We start from the raw sequence: 9,130 nt of genomic DNA, 5'->3' as shown, positions 1-9,130 counted from the left end.
TTTCAAGAGGAAAGAAGGTGTTTCTCCTAATGATGAGACAAGATATAAAGCAAGGTTAGTTGCTAGAGGTTATAGTCAGATTTCAGGTATTGACTATAACAAAGTCTTTTCTTCTGTTGTGAAACATAGCTCTATTCGCACTTTACTCAGTATTGTTGCCATGCATGATCTTGAGCTTGAACAATTGGATGTTAAAACTGCATTTTTACATGGAGAATTAGAAGAGGATATTTATATGGACCAACCTGAAGGTTTTGTTATTCCTGCAAAAGAAAAGCTTGTCTGTAAGCTAAACAAATCTCTTTATGGATTGAAGCAATCCCCTAGACTGTGGTACAAGAGTTTTGACACATTTATGCTCTCTCAAGGTTTCAAAAGGTCTAATTATGATAGTTGTGTTTATTTGAAAAATGTCAAAGGTTCAACTATTTATTTGCTCCTCCTTTATGTTGATGATATGCTTATTGCTGCAAAGAGTATGTCAGATATTGATGAACTAAAGAAACAATTGAGTAATGAATTTGAGATGAAGGATTTGGGTACAGCAAAGAAAATTATTGGCATGGAAATATCCAGAGATAGACTGTTTAGAAAAGTATATCTAAGTCAGAGAGGATATCTTGATAAAGTTCTTTGTCATTTTAATATGCATAATACCAAGGCAGTAAGTACTCCGTTAGCTGCACACTTCAAATTACATCAGCTTTATGTCCTAAGTCAGATGCAGATATTGAGTACATGTCTAGAGTTCCCTATTCGAGTGCAGTTGGTTCACTTATGTATGCCATGGTTTGTTCTCGTCCAGATTTATCATATGCATTGAGTGTTGTCAGCAGATATATGTCTAATCCTGAAAAAGAGCATTGGAAAGCAGTTCAATGGATTTTCAGATACCTGCATGGTAATTCTAATGCTTATTTACAGTTTGGGAAAACTAGAGATGGACTTGTTGATTTTGTTGATTCTGATTTTGCTGGTTATTTGGATAAGAGAAGATCACTCACAGGTTATGTTTTCACCATTGGTGGTTGTGCTGTGAGTTGGAGAGCAACTTTGCAGTCTATTGTGGCTTGTTCCACTACTGATGCCGAGTATATGGCTATTTCTGACGCATGCAAAGAAGCTATCTGGTTGAGAGGTTTGTACACTGAGCTTTGTGGAGATTCATCTTGCCCTACCGTATTTAGTGACAGTCAAAGTGTTATATATCTTACAAAGAATCCAATGTATCATGAGAGAATAAAGCACATTGATGTCAGATATCACTATATTCGAGATATTGTTGCTGAAGATGATTTCAAGGTATGCAAGATAAGTACTCATGATAATCCTGCTGATATGATGACAAAGCCAGTTCCGGCCAATAAGTTTGAGCTTTGCTCAGGCTTAGTTGATATTTCTCACTAGTCCTATGGATTTTGACGCAGAAGGTGTTTATGCTGTTTTGAATGGAGTTATTCACTTTCTTCGACTACTGGAGGGAATTTGGATCAAGGTGGAGATTGTTAAATTATGATTTAAATTCTAGTACTATATTGGACTAAACGTAGTACATATAGTGTGGGCTTTGCGTTGGTACTGACGCGTACGAGTACAACTCCTTTACTTGTCCTACAAGGACTCTTATGTGTTGTCCCTCATTTATACCCCATGTAGTCGCACCTAAGACGGTTTGCCGTCTCGTGCTTGTAATACTCCTCCTCATAGTGATTGCGCCTTCGTGCGTCCTTGGTTTTCTCCTGCAAGGATTTCCACGTAAAAATTTGTATCTCTCTGTCTCGTTTATTTCTCGTTATTATCTAACAACTGCACCCATATCTTGTTCCTCCGTCTCCATGGACTACCGGCCGTCCTCCAATGGCCATTGCGGCTACCTCTTTCTTCCACCTCCGCGCCTCCTTAATCAATCGAGAAGGATACCATACTACTCTAAGCCAGGTACATCTCCTGCCTACGGCCCTTGTGCGGCTCTGCTTATCAAGCTTCTTTTTTTGCGGCCCGGAAAAATCAAACTTTGATGAGAATCGAAGCTAGATGGTTGGCCTGTAGTTGGGCAATCTGGGTCTTAATTCCGGTGACAAATTGCACATTACTCTGTTACTGAGTATGCGGAATTTTAATAAGGTGAATTTCTACTCCCAGCTACTGCTACTGCCTACTGCCAAGCTCACATCCTCTTAACTCCTCTGTCCCCATTATACTAGATTTTTTACAAGTTATTGCAATATGCTGACAACTGCTATTGGACAACACCAGGATGCATTTTATATTACAATTTACTGATATGGTGCGAATATTACATTTTACATTACATTACATTTTGCAAAACTCTCTACAACTACAGCTCTACAAGTTTACCTTAATCAAGGAGTAATGCTGCCTGGATCTGTATAGCTTTTGAGGATGGAAAGGCAATCACACTGCTTCATTACTGAAACTGCCAGTGCTATTATTGCAGAACACCATGCTCTGAGGATGGATCGGTGGAAACGGCGGCGCCAGCCTCTGAGACAACACCAAACCGGTGTGTGCACCGCACCGGGCAGTGTGGCTCGGTTGGGGCCTCAGATTTTTGATGTTAGGCTTTGGTGCGAGGTCTGTTTGGTATTCGGCTTGGATTATCGGCACCCCTTCATCAGTTAGATAGGAGTAGCGACAGATGTTGTGAAGATAGTGGCTTCAGACTTACTAATGTATCTCTTTGTAAGGTCTTAGTGAACAATTAATAAAATGACTGCATCCATCGTCCAAATACCGAGGCCAGAGGTCATGCTCCTTTCCTAAAAAAAAGTACATGGAGCCACTTGGCAGCAGTTAGGGAGAGTAGCAGCTAGTTCTCTCGGTGTGAACCTGATCTGAGAGGCAGCAACATGAGATTTCAGACAACAATAACAACTGGAGTACCAAATATCTGCAACATCTGAAGAAATAATGAGGACACGGCGGTAGCTGTAAGGAAGTTTGAAGAAGAAACGTGTCAGAACTGTGAGCAAGCGCTCATATAACAATGCAATTTGGAAGACCACATACAGCATCCGATGTTTACAAAATGACACCTTAAAGGAAGTGTATGTTTAGCTATCTATTTTGCGGCTGAATGTTTTGTTGATCTCTTGTATGGCACTCTTCCTTTACTTCATGGCTTCATAGTTCATACTCAGCATGGATCACATCTTTCGTTCTTCATCTGCAATATATTTATCTTACAGCAATCAGCTAAAACTTCTACCAACATCAATAAAATTGTGTCCTGAACACAGTTCAATGGCAGCACGTACACTACATCTAAATAAGTGAAAGGGAAATTCTCCATGCGCTCGGCTCAGCCCAGCGATGAGTAGGGTGTAAATGAAGCCGCAAAATCATTGCCATTTCCACTTTAGCTCCTTTCCAATCCGACTGCAAGAAAACATATTATTCATACTATAAAAAATATGTTTTTTCTGGAAATGAAAGTGATGGGACAAAAATAAAGGTTTAGACACTGTTGGAATATGAGTACAGAACTTGCAACAGGGACAAGGCGACCATGCAAGACCAAGTACCAATTAAGAACATGACTGACATGCACATAGCCAAATAAGGTCCTCTCATAAAAATGAAAAATAAAAAGGCGAAATACAAAGAAACATGTAGAGTCCATATAACGCCTAAAGTGGAGTCGGGCCAATCCTAAGATCATGTTGTCACCCATGTTGGGTAAAAGTATCCCTCGCTGTAGCCTCCAATCATGTACACACTTCCGTAAACATGTCTCAATTCCCCACGCGTTGTAGAGAGGACCATAAACGAAGAGTCCCGATATATCTGTAGATAACCTGCAACAGAGAAGTGTGCTGGATAGGCAAAAAAAGGTTTAAAATGAAAATAAATGCATTCTAAATCTCCAGAAAGAGAACATGTCATGAAATTAGGGTTAAAAAGACTGGATTCAAATGTTGAGAACAATCATCAGCAAGAAATTGGATTCAAATGTTAGTGGACAACCATCAGCAAACTGAAGTCAGAATATAGCCCAACGGTAGTTTTGTTTTGGGGAAGCTCTTTACAACAGTTATTAGACAACAATTCCTTTGAGGGAAGCATACCTCATTCACTAAAGAATATAAAGGGGCTCAGTAAACTGAACCTGACCAAGAATAAGTTCTCATGTAATATTCCTGAGGCCCTTGGCAGTATTAGCAGCTTGCATGAACTGTACCTAGCACACAACAACTTGTCAGGGTCAATCCATCAGTTCTACGGAATTTGACATCATTGTATGAATTGGATATATCCTTTAACAATTTGAAAGGCAAAGTGCCACATGAAGGTGTTTTCAGAAACATTACTTACTTAGCGGTTGTTGGGAATGTCAACTTGTGTGGTGGTATACCTCAACTTTATTTGGCTCCATGCCCCACAAGCGACTTAATAAAGAACAAAAGAAAGCTGCCAAAGTCTCTTGTAATTTCTCTAGCAATAGCTGGAGCAATCTTGATCTCACTTTTAGTTATTCTTCTTGGTTTGATATTTTGCAAGAAGATCAAACAAAGCTAGAAGACATTAGTAAAAAAACTCAATTGATGAAGACCATTACAAGAGGATCACCTATCATGCACTATTGAGAGGAACTAATGAATTTTCAGAAGCCAACTTGCTTGGGAGAGGAAGTTATGGTGCAGTTTATAAGTGTGTTTTGGACACTGAAGAAATAACATTGGCTGTCAAGGTGTTTAATCTTGGTCAATCAAGTTATACCAAGAGTTTTGAGGCTGAATATGAGGCCATGAGAAGGATACGACACCGTTGTCTCATCAAGATCATTACATCTTGTTCAAGCATCAACCATCAAGGACAAGAGTTCAAGGCATTGGTTTTTGAGTTCATGCCCAATGGTAACTTGGATAGTTGGCTTCATCCAAGATGTCAAGAGCCCACTATAGACAACACACCCAGCCTTGCCCAAAGGCTTGATATTGCTGTCGATATTGTGGACGCAGTAGAATATCTGCGCAACTACTGTCAGCCACTGGTGATCCATTGCGATCTTAAGCCAAGCAACATTCTTCTTGCTGAAGACATGAGTGCACGAGTTGGAGACTTTGGCATATCAAGGATCCTTCAAGAAAATACAAGCGAAGGGGTGCAAACTTCATATAACTCAACTAGAATTAAAGGTTCCATAGGCTATGTTGCTCCAGGTGACTGAAACTCTTCTAACTTTTTTTTTTACTTTTCACTTGAACGTGGCATGCTAACCACATAACTTTGCATAATTGCAGAGTACGGAGAAGGCTCTTCGGTCTCAACAGCTGGCGGTATTTATAGTCTTGGCATATTGCTACTTGAGATGTTTACCGGAAGGAGCCCAACAGAAGACATGTTCAGAGATTCATTGGATCTGCATAAGTTTGCAGAGGATGCTCTTCCAAATAGAACCCTCGAGATAGAATGTGGTTGCACAGCAGACAACATGATGACACTACAAGTATTAAAATCGAGGAGTTATTAGTTTCAGTTTTCAGGCTTGGCATAGCCTGCTCCAAGGCACAGCCTCGAGACCGAGCAATGACGAGGGATGCAGCGGCAGACATGCATGCAATCAGAGATGCATACCTCAAGTTTATAGGGGAGCATGGAGCAGAAAGAGAAGCCTCTACTCGGGAAATTCAGAATAGCTTTGAATAAACAAGCTCGTACAAGGCATGATCCAGCATAATAAATTTGTATGTATCGTTACATATCTTAAATGTTTCTCAGAGGTATGCTGATTTACAATTTTATGAAATAAATTCATAAACATGGCGTTTTGCAATGATGCACTACATCAAGTTGTAGAGAGATTCATAAATCAAGCAGTGTAATTGTTTTTCCATTATCAAAACTGTACACGTGCAGACAACATTATTGGTACATGCTTCAGTAGACGTGAAGTTGTAGAGAGTTTCAGTTGTTTTTCTTTTTTCTCTAAGCAAAACTATCCGATCTTATCTGTTTACATCTAAACAAAGTGCATTGGATCAGATCAGTAACACTAGATCAATAACATTACCACATGATTAAGTCAAAGTAGTACACCTGAAGTTCTAAAGAGTTTCAGGATTCGTTTTTTCTTCTCAATCGTCATCGGACGGCGCACGTGCAACCAACCGAGTCACCCAGATGCAAATATTTACCTTTGAACTTAAATTGCCGCAAGAGAAATAGCGGAGGATGTGACACGAGACTAGTAGCTCATCACTCAAATCACCCTTGGATACTCAGTTCTTGAATACACAGTACAGATAGCTCCCCTCTCCTACACAAAAATGGTGGTAACAAGTAAACCACAAGTATTTCTGCATAGAAGATAAATATAATGATTGGGTGCATATTACGTGCCCTCTTAGGCTACAATTAAATCATTAATGGTGCATGTTGCCGTGCCCATCTATTTTGATAAAATAATCCAAATGGAGAATCCAGAATGTGTAGAGCCTAGATCCCTCCCGATCACGTCCGCCTCCCGTGTTGGAATTAACCACGACGTGGTTGTTCCCTGGTCCGGCAGGGACTGGTAGTAGTAGCAGTCACCCAATAGGATTAGGTGTAGGGTAGAGCTAATATAAATAACCAGGTACCTGTACGTTGTAACAACAGATTGATCAAAGCAATAAAAATGTCGCGTCCTTGTCTCGTCTATGTACCGACTATCGCGTCCTTGTCTCGTCTATGTGAGGTCCTGAAGCATTCTGTACGCAGCCGTTCCGGCGAGTTACCGCTAGCTTAAAGCTAATTAGCTAGCTTCGTGTGTCGTAGTTTCTGCAGGAATCGATTCAGTAACTTTGGTCAAGCTCTGTACGTGCGTGTATCAATGGAAAGAACTCGCCGGTTGATCGCCTCAACTCAAGGCTTCGCCAACAATTGGTATCAGAGTAAGGATGATCTTCTTGTAACGGAAGGAGATCGTTGAATCGTCCGGTGCGGCTAAACTATTTGTCGTGCTCGGTACATCATACCCACGGTTTGATCGCGAGAATTTCGGGGTCTGGAAAAGCAGCAGCAAGAAGAAGGGAAAGGAGCGTCGGCGAGAAAGAACTACGCCGACTCGGACGACGAATCAGACGATCAGGCTGCACCGCCACTGAGGAAAAAATTTGACATCAGGAAGGTGATGTGTTATAACTGTTGCCTCCTTGATCACTTCATGGCTGACTGCGAGGAAGCAACGAAGAAGAAGCCGCTATCCCAGCAAGGAGATAATGGTGACATGATATTGATGTGTAAACTAGTGGACAAGAAGGATTCAGATGATCTTGGTCAGCTGGACACGAGTCCGGTGAGTGCATCCATGTCAGTAAACCCAGGCGAAGTCGTGGCGCCAGAAGTCCATGACGCATGACGTGATGGTGTGGTCACGCTAGAACCACGCGAAGACGTGGCGCCACAACTCCACGACACAAGGCATGACGATGTGGCACCAGAAGACCGCAAAGCAAGGCATGATGTGTCACTGTTACCAGCCGAGCAAGGCAGACACATGGCACGGGGAGATGCGGCGCGGCGTCTTGCTTTAGATGAGTATGTGTCGACGCGAGACGAGCCAGAAACCGGAGAAGACCCGGCTGGACGTGGTTCTTCAAGTGACCAGCAGCAGGGACGCATCCCACTTGAGCGTGTTCCATGAAAATACTGTAGCATTAAGGAAGGACAGGGCCCACGTGGGGATGTATGCCTCATGGTTCACACATGGTGGCACCGAAAAGCACTGTTCAAGAATTCACCCAATTAATCAGTTAACGGGCCAGTTAATCGCTACTCATAGCTTGGCCGAATCGAATAGCACCTATTCGTCACGTTAACATGTTAGACCGATTAATTGTTCAGTTAGACCGATTAATCTGTTGTCAGACCGATTAATCCCTAGTGGCACATTAACAAGTGGATAAACAAAGCCAACTTTTTGGCCTGTAACCCCTTTCATTCCCATCCCGCTCCTTAATAGAAAAGATTAATAATTTTACCTCGTCTCTATGTTTTTTATATCTGTACGACAACATGTTTTGGTATATTACATAGCTGGGATCATGAGAGTATGGTATAATACATAAAAAAAACTAGATATATGTTGGCAAGTTCCTATTCAGTCTACCGATTAATGGTGGACCGATTAATCTAGTTAATAGGCCAATTCACCGATTAATCGCTACTCCTAAACCGACCGAGCAGCTACCAGTTAATTATTTCTTGAACATTGCCTAAAAGTTTTCCAAGGGGAAAAATGCAGCAGTAGTAAGCAAGTCTGGTACTCTACCTGTCAGCCCAGAAGCGAGCTTCAATGGTGGCTCGCGGTTGCTAGTAGAGTTGTATGTGGAAGAAGATGACACTTCGGCACCTACCTGCCTCCGAAAGCACCGGAGGAAAGGGAACCATCACCTGCACCAATACATCTACAGCCAGTGTTACACCCATACCCGCAGAATACTCATCGGACGCTTGACCCGGTAAAGGTGAAAAGGAGTGGGCGACGGTGTCTAGTAAGCCCCGAGGAACCGGTAGAATTTGTGTACGCAAATACGAATGAGTGTTGGCGTCATGCGATGAAAGAAGAGTTGGGGTCGATCCATGACAATAATTCATGGGAGCTTGTGGATCTTACCAACAATAAAAATGCTATAGAGCTCAAGTGGAAATTCAAGGTCAAGAACAATGTTCAAGGGTGGATGAAGCACAAAGCGAGATTTGTGGCCAAAGAGTATGTGCAAGAGGAAAGTATGGACTTCGAAGAAGTGTTCGTTCCCATTGTAAAGATGGAGGTTGTAAGATTACTCATCGCTCTTGAGGCGCAGGAATCATGGAAAGTACATCACATGGATGTAAACTCCGTGTTTTTTAATGGCGAGATAGAAAGAGATGTGTATGCGAATCAACCACCGGGATTCATCAAAGAGGAAGAAGAGCGCAAGGTAATGAAGTGACATAAAGTCTTATATGGGCTATGGCAAGACCCACGGGCATGGAACGTCAAACTTGATCGGATGTTGATTTCTCTTGCATTTGGGAAAGCTCCACTAGAGCATACAATGTACAAGAGAGGTGAAGAAAGGGATCGTATACTAGTTGGCATCTACGTCAATAACCTATTAATTAATGGAGCAGATGAAGAGAT

General features: G+C 41.8%; 1 pseudogene; it reads left to right on the top strand.

Annotated features, from left to right (window-relative positions):
* The first annotated feature begins 1,835 nt into the window (after positions 1-1,835).
* Positions 1,836-5,670, top strand: LOC123175853 (putative receptor-like protein kinase At3g47110; annotated as a pseudogene).
* Positions 5,671-9,130: the final 3,460 nt, after the last annotated feature.

This window comes from Triticum aestivum, unplaced genomic scaffold, assembly GCF_018294505.1.
Source record: "Triticum aestivum cultivar Chinese Spring unplaced genomic scaffold, IWGSC CS RefSeq v2.1 scaffold170813, whole genome shotgun sequence".
Taxonomy (NCBI): Eukaryota; Viridiplantae; Streptophyta; class Magnoliopsida; order Poales; family Poaceae; genus Triticum; species Triticum aestivum.
This window is presented reverse-complemented; position numbering and strand designations above follow the sequence as displayed.